Below are 17,739 nucleotides of genomic sequence, written 5' to 3'. Positions count from 1 at the left end.
TTTGTTTGGTATTTTTTTTATTACAAAGGGCATGTTATAATTATGCCAAATAAACTACCAAATTAGTTCATTTTTTTTTTTTTGAAAAAAGTAGTATAACTAACAATTTTTTTTAAATTTAGAATTAAAAAATAGTATTGAGTGATTTGCTGAGTAGAGCATACCAAAAAAAAAAAAAAAAGGTTTAATTTTTTAAAATAAATGTGATCATTACAAATAAATGCTTTAGATCATCGAAGTAAACCCATCTGTTCCAACACCACCTCTCCAATCGGATGCTTAATTAGAGAGAATTAAATTCCCAAGGACAACAACATTTTCCGCACGTGATCATCACAAAAATATAACATGGGCATACATGAAATCACATCTCAAAATTATGAGCAAGCCAATAAAAAAGGCAACCGTGTGTTCTTCCTTATTTCAGTTGATCAATTAAATTAAAAGAATACAGGCCAGTTTGGTTATAAATTCATCATGTAAAGTATTATTCAGCAAGAAACAATAAAATATTTGCTCTGCAACACTAATCCTCATGAAACTCTCCCAATCATGAAGCACTGCACATATGTTTGAACTCCAAATCTGGATGGCCTCGGACAAGTTCATTAGTTAAAACCCTCAACCATCATAACTGCATAGTATATTAGTGAGGCTTAAACAATGCAGTTAGGAAAAAATTCAAGACATATTGAAAATGAAAGTAGATAAAGTTACAATACCGGCATTGCTAGAATGGTACTACTGAGGAATAAGGGGTTCAGTCAAGCTTCCATTGACAGTAATGGATTGGCACAATGGCACTTGAATGACACGGTTACATTATGTCCACTGAGGCCATTTAATTGAACCGGTTGACCCCTTCCTCAAATTTAATCGGGGAGCTGTCTGCAGAGTCGTGCCATACCATCTCCATCTGGTAGGCACCAAAAAGACCTTCAAATTTCTTACTGAAACTAAAAGTGAGAAATGTAGAGAAGATAAAGCTTTGAGTTGAAAATGAAGTTGGCAAAAGACAAAAAAATGAAACTTGAGAAACACTATCGTGTGAACTATTGAGATCTTTATGAACCAATAAAGAATCAAACTTAAAATGTTCATCCTATTCTATATTTCCTTGAAAATTAGTCTTCTCTATTTGGGAGATAAACGGTAACAGTTCATCATGATTGATCAAATTCAACCCTGTGCTCCACATACGTCAAAGTCGAACACATCAATTTTCCCAAAAGGAACACAAGAATCTCATTTATTGGTAGATGGGGTGGCCATGAGTAACTCCTAATCATATTTTTAATTTTATCAAAAATCCAACAGCTTTTATCATACATTCATATACTCCAGATTTTAGTCGCTCACAAAATTAGCACATTTCACATAGCATAAATAAGAGAGAATGAAAATACCCTGGATTTGCCAATCGCTCCATCACTTTATGCAGTGGATCAGATCGTAAACACATGTGACATCTTTGACTGTTGGATCCATATGGAGAATATGGCTCTTGTCCCAGCTGCAATGCCTGGATATTTTCCAAAACAAAAACAAAGAGAAAATGAAAAGATTTTCAGCATTTCTTGCCAAATTTGTACTAACCCAAACTCTTTCAAAATCAATTCATGTAGTTTTTGCATGTACTCAAAAAAGTAGTTGATATCATAACACAATTCCTTAAACAAAGCCTATGATACATCATCACTTTTTTTTTTTAGGTAAGTAATCAAGATACTTGACTTGGAAAGCGCATAACCTCAACAATAACAAATTGAAGCACTTACCTGATTAATAGTCATCTCTTCAAGATTAATATGAGTATAAATTTTGTCCTTTGCCAAAGCAGTAATATCACTGTCAAGAAGAAAACAGACATATCACTCTTGATGGTGGAATTGTAATTGAAATTTGACTCATAATGCAGAGTCCTATATTAGAACCAGAACTGACCTTCCAGAATATACATTTAATAATGAGTCATTGTCATCAACAATGGGTAACTTGAGTGGCAAAGACAAAAGGCGCAATAACATGAGGATGAAAGGACAATGGTGAAATATAAGTAAAGCATTCTCACTAATCTTATCACCCAATCCAATCCCCATTATCCCTTTTGTCCATAATTTTGTTGAACCAAAATTATATGAAGGAACAAAAATTTAAGCACAAAAGATAAAAACTAACACATCATTCCATTCCCAACCAAAGTTATAGTGAAAGTAAAATAGCCAATAAAATATATATATATATATATATAAACCAATTGCTTGAATTTTTTTGTAGTTTAAATTACCCAAATTACTTGAAGAGTAGAACAAACATCTATTATCTATATCATAAAAAACTAGTTAAATTTGGCACAGATCACAATGCAATTACAAACTCTATACTTAAATTTGACCAAAGCTATGTATTAACAAAAAACATGGTTTCAGAATCACCAATGCATCCCTAGGCATTCCCATAGCAAGGGACTAGTCACAATAACATCCAAATTTATTTGTCCATTAAGAATCACCAATCCGAAGTTCATACCTCAAGTAGGTGTATGGGACCTCAAACAGTTTAACCCAACAAACAGACAAACAAACCATGAAGAAACACTTCTCTTATGCACATTAAGATCTGCTGATCAAATGAAGCACAACCCTTCAACTTACCAAGCAAAACTAATTATGAGAAGTTGACAGAAATGCTTGGGGCTCAAGGTTGGCAAGTTTACCCCTCCCAGAAATAATAACCTGATATTCTCTTACCTTGAACTAACAAACTCAACGCTAAACCAAGAGAAGAACGTGGTCTCAACATTGCCAATGGCCGTCGATTTGTTTCCCCAATTCCCGGAACCCAGGTACCTAAAGGAATTGCACAGATTGGTAGTTGGAGCATCGGTAATGTCCCCAGAAGAATGTTTAAAGTACCTGCAAATGCCTGAAAATTAGCAAGACATTGGTTAGTAAGAAAACACCAATTCTTGTTCAGGAAACTAAATAAAACCTTACATTTTAGTATTCCAGAAAGTGAGGCAAGGTGTAATAGCTGCGGAATCGAGGCATCGCCTGAAGATGAATGGATAACAGGAACTGTTGCCACATTATTTTGCAAAATCTTGAGAGCAACATCTTTCAAATTCTCATCTGGCCCAGCCTGCTAAACCAACATAAAAGTCAGCAGACAAAACCTACTCATGCTGGATATTAAAATGAAGAAAATCCCTATTTCAGAGGTGGAATTCCAAAAACAGATTAAATAATTTATGTGTCACTTGCTTCCTCAAGACTGACATGGGAGGCAATAACAAAAAATTATATGAATTCAATTAATTTAACAAAGCATATAGCCCTCAATAAAGAGGGATGGCGAAAAGGGGGCTCAAAGACCCCCTTAGTGTTTTGGTTTTCCTATCCTCTTGATATGTTAGAAGCATTTTTATTTTGATCAAACCCCTCAGGTTGTGAGGGTCTTGTGTTCTCTTTGGAGATTAGGTCTTGTTAGGTTGCCTTAGTGGCATATGTTATCCTTGAAATAAAACACTAAGAAAAAACCTATGCTTGAGTAAACCTACAGGGGTTAAAAGTGGCACATGTAGGGGCCAAATTGTTCAGTTTGAAAAATAGGGACCAAAGTAAAATATGGGTAAAACTACAGGGGTTAAAGGTGTAATTTATCCATAAATCAAATGGAACTACACACGTATCATCGATTGCAGGAGAAATATGACCCAATATTGATAGCAGCTTAGTAAAGAATTCCATCTAGTAAGACTTTTTTTTTAGTCAAAAGAAGCTGGAATTAAGATGTTGTAAAGGAAGACACAAGAAAGAGCCAAAAGGTAGTTACGAAAAGGGGTGTTCATCTTTGCTCATTGCAAAGATGTCAATGGCAAAGCCAGCATCCCAAAATTTTTGTCCTTTATATCAAGACTAAATAACTAATAACTAAAGTAGCCAACCCTGGTGATTCATTTACATGCCACAAGTAAAAACTCAGGTTCTTGTGTTCTCTCCGTGTCTTCCTTATATTCTCTTTGGAATTCTTTCCTTGGGCCAGATCTCAACATCAGCAAGTTCATCTGGAGCAATATCTTACCTCCCAAAGTACATTTCTTCGGATGGTTAGCATGGAAAAACAGAGTTAAAACAGCGGTGTTTCTGCTCGATATTGGTGTCCTAGGCAGCAATGTTTCTCCTTTATGTCCTCTCTGCAAATTGGCCCCTGAAACTGTTTCTCGTGTTTTGCTTCATTGTCACTTCTCTTGGACCATTTGGTCATCTGTGTTATATGAATGGGGGCTCTGTTGGTGTATCCCACAATCTGTAGCAGCTCTGTTCAATTGGTGGATGGGGGATAAATTCAAGCACCCACTCAGGAAATTTTGGGGAGCAATCCCACTGGTAGTCCTCTGGTCCCTTTGGAGGCTTAGGAATGAGTGTGTTTTTAGAGATGCTCATCCTAATTCTGCAGAATTGTGGGAACTTATTCAGATCAGATTAGCTCTTTGGCTTAAAGGTTCAGTCGAGGACGTGGTTCTCAATTGGAGACAAACCAGGCTATGCTATTAAGTTTAAAAGAATTCTATCTGTGTGTTGTTGAGCATCAGTTGCAGCATTCTTGGTACCTTTGTGTCTTCATTTGCTGATGTTATCTCACGGGTGGTTCTGCTGTTTCTGCTATTGTTCTGTTACTGATCTGATCTGTCAGTGATCTGCAATTTGTTGTTAGCCCATACTGTTGGTGATCTGTTGTTCTGCTTCTGAACTGGTTTTCTGGCTGGTGGTGTTCTGCTGGCTGCTGCTGCTGATTATGTGGTTAATTTAAACACTCCAACCATCTTTGGAGTTGTTCATAGGTGATTTTGGTTATGAGAACCTTGCGGAGCAAAATGTTTGTTTTGTTCTGCTGAATTGGTTGAGGCTGCTGAATTTGTTGAGCTAATCTGATCTGTTGGGCTGGTTCGGGTTTTATCTGCTGAATTGGTTGTTTGCTTCTGTTATTTTGTTTTCTCTTCTTGTTGGTTTCTCACCAACCGGAGCTTTGAGCTTGTCCTAGCTCTGAGCTCCTCTTCATTGATGTAACCTATTACTTTGTTTGTTTCCATCAATGAAGATTTATCTTGCCAGTAAAAAAAAACTCACATGAACAAGTTGTCATGGAAATAATCTCCCATTCCCATCAATTTGTCTGCTCAGGTATGATTTTGTATCTTTCCAAGCAGATATAGTGTGTGTCTCAAGCTCTTCCTCCATCAGATTGGAACCATGGCTACCGAGCTGCAGAATAGGTCAGAAACATTTGTTGAAATAATCTTACACTAGTTCACATCTGACTTAACGCAAAAATATAGTATGATGTTAGTAACTAGAAAACCTATATATCTTGTCTACAGCCCCTAAATTTAGAAACTTTCAAACTTAAAGATCATGACCAGATAAGCCTACTTAGAAGCTCAAAGATTTGTACCAATGACAACACAAACACACTGCACACAAAACAAACAAATTTACTTTAAACCCCCAAACATACCTCTCTAACAATCATGATAAAATCCAAAGCACTAAGAACTCCAACAAACTGTCCATTGCAGAAGTCCCAAAGAGGAGCCATAGGAATTCCCTGGAAATAACTAGTCTCAGAAAGGTACATATAAATGCTAGTTATTAAAAAAATAAATTAAATGCCTGAAAACATTGTAAAGAATTGACACATAAAAATGTGATCTGAAAGCATAGATGAACTTCTAATAAAATGTGACTTCAGGGAATTTGCAAATAACTACTGAAATAATCTAGTATATTGCACAACCCCACAGAATAAAACGATATTACTCATTTCTCCAACCAAATTTGGAATCCACTGGATTACATGCCAAATATTAGATAATTACACTCCATGATTTGCCAGAAAATCATATTTTATATGGTAACTTCATTGCAAACTATTTGCTTGTACACTCAATAAACTAACACTATACAGTCATTAGCACATCTTTCTAAGGTAAATAACACTCTAGCAATATCCAATAAATTTTAACATCGGAGAGAGAGAGAGAGAGAGAGAGAGAGAGAGAGAGAGAGATACTTGTTCATGCAGAATATGAAATGCTTGTTTTATAGGTAATCAACATCTAAGGCAATGACCTGCGAGCCACATGCATCTATATGAGAAACATGAAACATAGTTGCAGCAATCAAATCTATTTGATCTTCCAAGAGTAGATAAAAATAAAATAAAGTCAAGGGAAAATTATTCAAACCTTGCCTGACTCAGGAAGCAGCTCATAAGCCATGTGAGTAGATAGAAATATAGTAATACGGTGGCGGGAAACCTCTAAATCAGCTTTTGATACCCTTGGCAAGGCTTCATGCAATGGACCACCTGAAACCCTAACCTGCAATTATATACAAGTTGATAAATTAAAAGTCATAGAAAAGATCATCTAGCAATACTTCAAAGTCCACCTTTATCAATGTTCTCACTGATATAAGATGTGAATATGCAATACATAACACTTAAAGACAGATGTGAGCCAAAAAAAGATTTCTTGATTTTTTTTTTTAAAAAAAAATCTTTTAAGACTCATTAATCACATTCCAAACTAGGGAAACCTCCATTGGCTTTAGACACTTCCTTTTTGCATTTTCTAAAATAAGGAATAAAATTTCTTTTTATTTCAAATTATTGAAAGAAATTCCAAAATTCAAATGGGGTTATACTTTTCACAGTTTTGAGTCCATCATATTGTTTCTGATTCAAGCGATTTTAGGAACGATCACATTGATTTGATAAGACAAAAAGGTGAAACCTGAATTAAACCAGTTATGCCGACTGTATTAGCAAGAGAATAGTAGGCAGGAAAAATCTGAGGGGTAACAACGGCAGACAAGCCCAAAACTATAGCAACAGTATGCATAGAGATAACCAAAGAATTTCTGACTTCAGCGATAACAACATTAGGTAACATCCTATACTATACACGTAGAAATCCACCAGTATCTGACTTTTACCACCAAAATACACAAAAGTTTGTAATAGCAAGAGTTCCTAATGGGTATCATGATTAGTCAAGTACAAATGTATACAGGATGGAAAAATGCTCAGCATGCTTTTGTTTGAAAATAGAATTTACATAGGAGCAAATGACAAGAGATATTAGGTTCCAGGCAACTAGCTGTAAAAAAAAAACAGTTCATTATATCAGTCTCATACCAAACGCTGAAAAGCCTCGTTATCCACATCCATGTTAGAACCAGAATGCATTTGTGGATTTAGGATTCCAGGAACATAATCAGATTCCCTGGCTAAGAAAACAGTGTTCACTGTCCCATAGTTCCCATTCTCAAATGGCTAGTGCTCATCATGTCGCCACTCGCCATCAACAACAATCTTGTACTGTATGTAACAAAATCAAACAAACAAACACATTCTATGTTCCTGAATTAAGTGGCAAGTATTTGCAGAGCTTAAATAATTCAGACAGTTCCCAAGCATATTTCAGCTGCAGTAATGAATCAAAAATTTATTGCGAACCATCATGCTTACTTGGACCACGTATCATTTAGTTCTTTTCAAGTTTTCACTGCCCCACAAATAGCATCATTCTACTTCAGGGTAGTTCTTGATTATCTACAATCTCTTCATTGCTCTTTCTAATATGTATTGCAAAAGCTCTTCATTTATAAGCCCATATATCGCTTAACTACCAAAATTTAATTTCATAATAAATTTAAAAAAAAAGAAGTAAAGTTTACTTTAAAACTACACTTTGCGTAACTTTAGGCTGCCTACTCTGTTGAATTGCCCCGTTGTCAGTGGTGGGGGTTTAATTTATTAACGCTGTGTTTGGTTGGAGGATTTGGGAAGAGAAAAGGAAAAGGAAAAGGAAAAGGTAAGTGAAATGTGAATAAAATACACCTATATTTCACTACATTTCACACACCCTTTCCATTTCCTTTTCCAAATCCCTTCCCAAATCCCCCAACCAAACATAAGTGCCAACTTGGGCATCATGTACCTTCCTTCTTGCATTTAAAATGGTCAAATAGAAGATTTGACTAATTTAGAATGCAGTTTCATTAAATACTCTTGACTTTCTACAAACATTTGTAAGCATTTATTTATGTGTGTATATACATATGCATATGTATTCTGGCTCTGGAAATTCTTTGAACTAGGTACTCTAAAAATCACCATCACTCTCGTTCTACACTCCAATTAGTCAAAGTACAACCATACTTGTTACCTGTATACAAAGCATTGATGCTTGCATGAGATTACATAAAGCAAAGCAAACTTAGCCATATAAATTAAACTTGATATTAAAACTTGAACCAATAACTCTATAATTCATTTTTCATGACAAGTGGACCAAAATTAACTCCTTGAAGTAACAAAAGTGAGCAAAATTTGCACTCAGAAGTGTTGGAAGTTAGCCCCCCAATGTTAAATATCATAAAAATTATTGCACTCATACCAGATTTTTGCTACTAAGCTACATTAATGAAACCCACAATTGGGGTGAATATTGCATATTGGGACATTTTATTTTAAGAGAAGTTGTGCTACATATGCTTATTTTTTCTTTTTTCTTTTTTCTCTCTCTACCAAAAACCATTAGAGTTCTATTACATTATGTTTGAGCCACATTTACCATAAAAAACTAATACCCTCAATGCACTACCTTAAACATGATACAACTCTTATCCAAAACTGTTAATTTAGCGATTTGAACATTTTTTTTCCTGTTTATTTCCTTAATGTTTCCTTTGTGAAGCCAAGTAACATGGTATGGGGAGTTATTTTTCTGAAGTGAACCCCACAATTTATTGCATAGGCCTCAGTTTTGGCTTCATTCACCCTTTGCCAAAGACCAAGCAGGACCATGCTATTTTGTTTATTGTCAGGAACAAACTTCTCATGGAGTACACACATCCTGGGGTTTTTCAGAAGTCAGGTTATTTTATTTTTACATCTTGAATATATCTTTACTGCAGTATTGGTGTAGCATTCACCGTAGCCTATACACCGGTTGCTTAGGCTGGTTAATTCAGAATGTTTCACGATGCGAGTTCATGAATGCATCATGGGTGCCAATGACAGCATGATGTAAAGAATCCCGCAAAATGTTTACTAATTTTTTATGCCATAAAAGAAAATAAGAGTCAACTGAAAGTGCACCCTAAAGTCCCTATTAATAACCATTAGCTTCATAAACCAATAGGGTCAATATGGTGAACTCCTCACAAAAACCTAATGCATTATGCAAAATGAGCATACGAAGAAATAGAAGTCTACTGAGTTGAATTGTGCTTACCAAATAAAAAAGCCCACTGATAAAGACTTTCCATGCTTAGAGTTAATGACATCTTTTAACATTGGTCAACATATAATTCCAAAACCTTCTAATCCAACTTCTTTCTTATTTTAATAATGTTCTTTTTTCCTTCACTAATCCGCCAATTACAGCTCTTAGCAAATGTGCTAAATTCAACTTAACAAAATGAAAAAAAACTACATGAGGGTTCAAAAATATTGTTATTACCGATCATCACGGTAAACTTTTTGTGGAAATAGGAGGAAATCAAATTTAATATTGGGGTGTTTAACGCATTCATTAATATTCCATTCATTATGACAACACGTCCAAGTGAAGATCCCAAATTAACTCCTCTGAATCTAAACCTTCGCTGATTTTGTACATCAATTTAAAAATAAAATCACAAAATAGTAAATAAATCATTTAAAATAAATGATCACATGACAGCTAGGACAGAATCAGTTCATCTTCCAAGCTCAGCAACATTATGTTCTTGTGTGCAGAGAAGACACATCTTCTAAGCCGAGAAGAAATTTCTATACTTTGTGTTCAATTAAATTAAGAGAGAGAAATCATATCTGAACAATTAACAACAATACACTTGCTTCTTTGTTCCATAAGCATTCAAAATAATACAACTGAATTACCTCCCTTGTAATAAGTATTATTTGCAAGAAAACAAGATGGTGCATGGAGAAATACCAAAATGGGAAGAAGTGTTTACAATCGCAGCATATGACAGCAAGAACTTAGGGGATGAAACAAATTTTAAGAAAAAATATAGCACCATTTTCACATCCAACCACATCAAAAGGCAACATACCCCAAAGGGTTGCTAGAATTTACCACCAAGCACGTACATAAGTTTCACTATGCCCATAAAAAAACGTAAATGTTTTGTTTGTTCATGGAACCCATTTACCATATATGAACTCATCCACCATTAACGACACATAATTGACAAATTTGCATGAAAAAAATAAAAATAAATATGATTTAACAGGAAATTATTTGACAATAGTGATCAAGGTATTATTGAATTAAACTCGGCTCGAGTGGAATCATCAAAACCTCCTGAAGTTATAAACCAACTTGATGGTAACTTGGCTGCAAATAGTCTGAAATACAGTGAGACACCCTTCAACAGGAGTCATTGGATAATGGGCAGACCACCTTTACCAAAAAAAAGTTTACTTCCCATCAATTAAAATTAAACAAATAACAATCAATTGAACTAAGAATTACAACAAAGTAATGAACAATACAGTGCAGCTAACAAATAAAACATCAAAATCACACATGAGCATTTGAGTCTCACCCTGTAAAAGAGCTACAAAGAAAAACACTTCCTCCCCGATAAGGCCACACAAACCGCGTCGGGATTAGCGCCGTACCTGCAGCGGTTTCACCGGTTTCCTTTGCATAATCCATGCCCGAATAGAACATTCACTCCCAAAATAATTGGTAACCCTCCAAGCAACAAACAAATTTCCTATTAACCCTAAAAGGATAAATAAAAATCAAAATAATTATTTTACAACCCAGTACACCATTGAAGCACATTCAATTCCCATAAATAAAAAATTAAAATAAACCCAGTACTTCAAAGTCGAATCTTCGAATTCTACCACCAAAAACCTCAACTTTCCAATGAACAATGCCTCACAGAGTACACGATTAAAGACACAATTTTAATGAAGCAAATACACATACGATTTAGAAAAAATAATAATTTTTTAAAAAAATTGGTCAGGTTTGAATGTCTACTAATTCACACTCAACAACATCCACACTCAACAACATCCACATCAGTAAATGTCTGCTAATTCAATAATGTGAAAGAAAGATAACATTTCTTTTGGTCAAGTAACAGGTTTGAATAGAAAAATAAATGAAGGACAGACAAAAGAGAAAAACAATAAAAAATCAAGATACAAAACTCAATTGAGCAACTAAACAAAATACAACTAGTACTACAAAAAAATTGCCTTCCAAATGTCTGAAAAAGCGTCAACGATGACCCCGTAAAGATGACGCGAATTGAGTGATAAGAAACACTCCAGCAGCTGCTCGAGGTCTCTCTCCTCAAACAGCTGCTTCGCTAATACCATCTCTATCATGGATGCCTTGACATCCCCATGTGGGTCAACCGATTCCATCACCACGGCGAAGCTGTCCTTCAGTTTCCCCTCCGCCGGAAATGATGGTAGCAGCTTCTTCATCCTCTTGTTGCGAGTTAGTGAAAGTGTCACGATCTTTTCTTTTTCATCGTCACTCTCGTAACCACACAAACCACTGTCGGCCGAGGAAGTGGTGACAGGGCGTGGTGTCGGCGTCGGAGTCGGAGGGGGAGGAGGGGGGAAGAGCTGGTTGTGGGAATCGCCGGAGATGGAAGTGGTAGGGTGTCGTGTCGGCGGAGGAGGAGGATGGAAGAGTTCGCCGTCGGAATCGCTGGAGATGGGGGAGTTGTAGTCGGGACGTGGCGTCTCGTCCCACTTGCATGGCGGTGATTCGGGGAGGTGGTCTTCGTGTGTGCGGAACCCACAGCCGAAGATGGAGGAGACGCGGTGCTTGAAGGAGGGGCGGGGTTTGAAAGGGAGCGGGGTGGCCGGCTGGCAGTCAATGAAGAGAGGGGTGGGGGGGAGTTGGATAGGATTTTCTGGGATGTTGGACGAATTTTTGGCTCGGCAGAATTTGAAGGATGATGTGAAACGGGAGAAGAAAGCCTTGAATGCCATTGAATGTTTTGTCTCTCTTTCTCTTTCTCTTTCTCTTTCTCTATGTTTGTTGTATCTATATGATTTCAGTGTACCAATTAGCTATGCACTACAATATGTATATATAGATACAGGGGGAACGAAGAACGAAGAACGAAGGGGAATCAATGGAGGAAAATTTTATTATTAAAGGAAAACAATTTTATAAGGCAATGAATATGAATATTATTAAACGGAAATAATTTATAAGGAAATGAAGATCAATCAATAAAAAGAGAATAATATTATTAAAAGAAAATTATATTATAAGGAATATTAATATTATTATGTATTTTATTTTATTTTATTTTTTTAAAAAGCTTGAATTGGAATCAATCGTGCACACTGGAATAGTGAAATGTAATTTGTAAAATAAATTGAAATTTTTTAATATTTTACCACTATATATTCTTTAAACGAAAATAATTTATAAGGCAATGAAGACCGATCAATAAAAGGAAAATATTATTATTAAAAGAAAATTATATTATGAGGAATATTAATATTATTATGTATTTTTATTTTTAAAATATTATTGTATATTATTATAAAGAATGTAGCTTCAATAAAGAAAAATACCATATTAAATATTTAATATTATTAGTATGTATTTTTATTTTGGATCATTTGCATCAAATAAATTCTAAAAAAAAAATTAAAAAAACTAATTTAAAAAAAAAAAGTTTGAACCGGGATCAATCGTGCATACTGGAATAATGAAATGTAATTTGTAAAATAAATTGAAGATTTTTAATATTTTACCAATATATATTCTTTAAAAAAAGTTTAATATTATTAAAGGAAAACAATTTTATAAGGCAATGAAGATGAATATTATTATTAAACGGAAATAATTTATAAGGAAATGAAGATCAATCAATAAAAGGAAAATATTATTATTAAAAGAAAATTATATTATAAGGAATATTAATATTATTATGTATTTTTATTTTTAAAATATTATTGTATATTATTATAAAGAATGTAGCTTCAATAAAGAAAAATACCAAATTAAATATTTAATATTATTAGTAAGTATTTTTATTTTGGATCATTTGCATCAAATAAATTCTAAAAAAAAAAATAAAAAAACTAATTTAAAAAAAAAAAAGTTTGAACCGGGATCAATCGTGCATACTGGAATAATGAAATGTAATTTGAAAAATAAATTGAAGATTTTTAATATTTTACCAATATATATTATTTAAAAAAAGTTTAATATTATTAAAGGAAAACAATTTTATAAGGCAATGAAGATGAATATTATTATTAAACGGAAATAATTTATAAGGAAATGAAGATCAATCAATAAAAGGAGAATATTATTATTAAAAGAAAATTATATTATAAGGAATATTAATATTATTATGTATTTTATTTTATTTTTTTTTAAAAAAAAGTTTGAATTGGGATCAATCGTGCACACTGGAATAGTGAAATGTAATTTGTAAAATAAATTGAAATTTTTTAATATTTTACCAATATATATTCTTTAAACGAAAATAATTTATAAGGCAATGAAGACCGATCAATAAAAGGAAAATATTATTATTAAAAGAAAATTATATTATGAGGAATATTAATATTATTATGTATTTTTATTTTTAAAATATTATTGTATATTGTTATAAAGAATGTAGCTTCAATAAAGAAAAATACCATATTAAATATTTAATATTATTAGTATGTATTTTTATTTTGGATCATTTGCATCAAATAAATTCTAAAAAAAAAATTAAAAAAACTAATTTAAAAAAAAAAAGTTTGAACCGGGATCAATCGTGCATACTGGAATAATGAAATGTAATTTGTAAAATAAATTGAAGATTTTTAATATTTTACCAATATATATTCTTTAAAAAAAGTTTAATATTATTAAAGGAAAACAATTTTATAAGGCAATGAAGATGAATATTATTATTAAACGGAAATAATTTATAAGGAAATGAAGATCAATCAATAAAAGGAAAATATTATTATTAAAAGAAAATTATATTATAAGGAATATTAATATTATTATGTATTTTTATTTTTAAAATATTATTGTATATTATTATAAAGAATGTAGCTTCAATAAAGAAAAATACCATATTAAATATTTAATATTATTAGTAAGTATTTTTATTTTGGATCATTTGCATCAAATAAATTCTAAAAAAAAAATTAAAAAAACTAATTTAAAAAAAAAAAAGTTTGAACCGGGATCAATCGTGTATACTGGAATAATGAAATGTAATTTGTAAAATAAATTGAAGATTTTTAATATTTTACCAATATATATTATTTAAAAAAAGTTTAATATTATTAAAGGAAAACAAATTTATAAGGCAATGAAGATGAATATTATTATTAAACGGAAATAATTTATAAGGAAATGAAGATCAATCAATAAAAGGAGAATATTATTATTAAAAGAAAATTATATTATAAGGAATATTAATATTATTATGTATTTTATTTTATTTTATTTTTTTAAAAAGTTTGAATTGGGATCAATCGTGCACACTGGAATAGTGAAATGTAATTTGTAAAATAAATTGAAATTTTTTAATATTTTACCAATATATATTCTTTAAACGAAAATAATTTATAAGGCAATGAAGACCGATCAATAAAAGGAAAATATTATTATTAAAAGAAAATTATATTATGAGGAATATTAATATTATTATGTATTTTTATTTTTAAAATATTATTGTATATTATTATAAAGAATGTAGCTTCAATAAAGAAAAATACCATATTAAATATTTAATATTATTAGTATGTATTTTTATTTTGGATCATTTGCATCAAATAAATTCTAAAAAAAAAAATTAAAAAAACTAATTTAAAATAAAAAGTTTGAACCGGGATCAATCGTGCATACTGGAATAATGAAATGTAATTTGTAAAATAAATTGAAGATTTTTAATATTTTACCAATATATATTCTTTAAAAAAGTTTAATATTATTAAAGGAAAACAATTTTATAAGGCAATGAAGATGAATATTATTATTAAACGGAAATAATTTATAAGGAAATGAAGATCAATCAATAAAAGGAGAATATTATTATTAAAAGAAAATTATATTATAAGGAATATTAATATTATTATGTATTTTATTTTATTTTTTTTAAAAAAAAGTTTGAATTGGGATCAATCGTGCACACTGGAATAGTGAAATGTAATTTGTAAAATAAATTGAAATTTTTTAATATTTTACCACTATATATTCTTTAAACGAAAATAATTTATAAGGCAATGAAGACCGATCAATAAAAGGAAAATATTATTATTAAAAGAAAATTATATTATGAGGAATATTAATATTATTTTGTATTTTTATTTTTAAAATATTATTGTATATTATTATAAAGAATGTAGCTTCAATAAAGAAAAATACCATATTAAATATTTAATATTATTAGTATGTATTTTTATTTTGGATCATTTGCATCAAATAAATTCTAAAAAAAAATTAAAAAAACTAATTTAAAAAAAAAAGTTTGAACCGGGATCAATCGTGCATACTGGAATAATGAAATGTAATTTGTAAAATAAATTGAAGATTTTTAATATTTTACCAATATATATTCTTTAAAAAAAGTTTAATATTATTAAAGGAAAACAATTTTATAAGGCAATGAAGATGAATATTATTATTAAACGGAAATAATTTATAAGGAAATGAAGATCAGTCAATAAAAGGAGAATATTATTATTAAAAGAAAATTGTATTATAAGGAATATTAATATTATTATGTATTTTATTTTATTTTTTTAAAAAAAAAGTTTGAATTGGGATCAATCGTGCACACTGGAATAGTGAAATGTAATTTGTAAAATAAATTGAAATTTTTTAATATTTTACCACTATATATTCTTTAAACGAAAATAATTTATAAGGCAATGAAGACCGATCAATAAAAGGAAAATATTATTATTAAAAGAAAATTATATTATGAGGAATATTAATATTATTATGTATTTTTATTTTTAAAATATTATTGTATATTATTATAAAGAATGTAGCTTCAATAAAGAAAAATACCATATTAAATATTTAATATTATTAGTATGTATTTTTATTTTGGATCATTTGCATCAAATAAATTCTAAAAAAAAAAATTAAAAAACTAATTTAAAAAAAAAAGTTTGAACCGGGATCAATCTTGCATACTGGAATAATGAAACGTAATTTGTAAAATAAATTGAATATTTTTAATATTTTACCAATATATATTCTTTAAAAAAAGTTTAATATTATTAAAGGAAAACAATTTGATAAGGCAATGAAGATGAATATTATTATTAAACGGAAATAATTTATAAGGAAATGAAGTTCAATCAATAAAAGGAGAATATTATAATTAAAAGAAAATTATATTATAAGGAATATTAATATTATTATGTATTTTATTTTATTTTTTTTTTAAAAAAAGTTTGAATTGGGATCAATCGTGCACACTGGAATAGTGAAATGTAATTTGTAAAATAAATTGAAATTTTTTAATATTTTACCAATATATATTCTTTAAACGAAAATAATTTATAAGGCAATGAAGACCGATCAATAAAAGGAAAATATTATTATTAAAAGAAAATTATATTATGAGGAATATTAATATTATTATGTATTTTTATTTTTAAAATATTATTGTATATTATTATAAAGAATGTAGCTTCAATAAAGAAAAATACCATATTAAATATTTAATATTATTAGTATGTATTTTTATTTTGGATCATTTGCATCAAATAAATTCTAAAAAAAAAATTAAAAAAACTAATTTAAAAAAAAAAAAGTTTGAACCGGGATCAATCGTGCATACTGGAATAATGAAATGTAATTTGTAAAATAAATTGAAGATTTTTAATATTTTACCAATATATATTCTTTAAAAAAAGTTTAATATTATTAAAGGAAAACAATTTTATAAGGCAATGAAGATGAATATTATTATTAAACGGAAATAATTTATAAGGAAATGAAGTTCAATCAATAAAAGGAGAATATTATTATTAAAAGAAAATTATATTATAAGGAATATTAATATTATTATGTATTTTATTTATTTATTTTTTAAAAAAAGTTTGAATTGGGATCAATCGTGCACACTGGAATAGTGAAATGTAATTTGTAAAATAAATTGAAATTTTTTAATATTTTACCAATATATATTCTTTAAACGAAAATAATTTATAAGGCAATGAAGACCGATCAATAAAAGAAAAATATTATTATTAAAAGAAAATTATATTATGAGGAATATTAATATTATTATGTATTTTTATTTTTAAAATATTATTGTATATTATTATAAAGAATGTAGCTTCAATAAAGAAAAATGCCATATTAAATATTTAATATTATTAGTATGTATTTTTATTTTGGATCATTTGCATCAAATAAATTCTAAAAAAAAAGTTTGAACCGGGATCAATCGTGCATACTGGAATAATGAAATGTAATTTGTAAAATAAATTGAAGATTTTTAATATTTTACCAATATATATTCTTTAAAAAAAGTTTAAAAGTTGAGCCCCATTTCTGAGTTTGCTTTGGGCCTAAAAAAATTAAGGCTGACCCTATCATGTAGGCCTAGATCATTCTGGTCCATGAGACTGTGAGTATAAACACAAGAAGTCAAACTACATTTGGTTGTTTAGTAGACAGCGTGAGGACCTAAA

This window comes from Camellia sinensis, chromosome 6, assembly GCF_055761805.1.
Source record: "Camellia sinensis isolate YWXY chromosome 6, ASM5576180v1, whole genome shotgun sequence".
NCBI classification, from domain to species: Eukaryota; Viridiplantae; Streptophyta; class Magnoliopsida; order Ericales; family Theaceae; genus Camellia; species Camellia sinensis.
Note: the sequence above shows the minus strand (reverse complement) of the source record.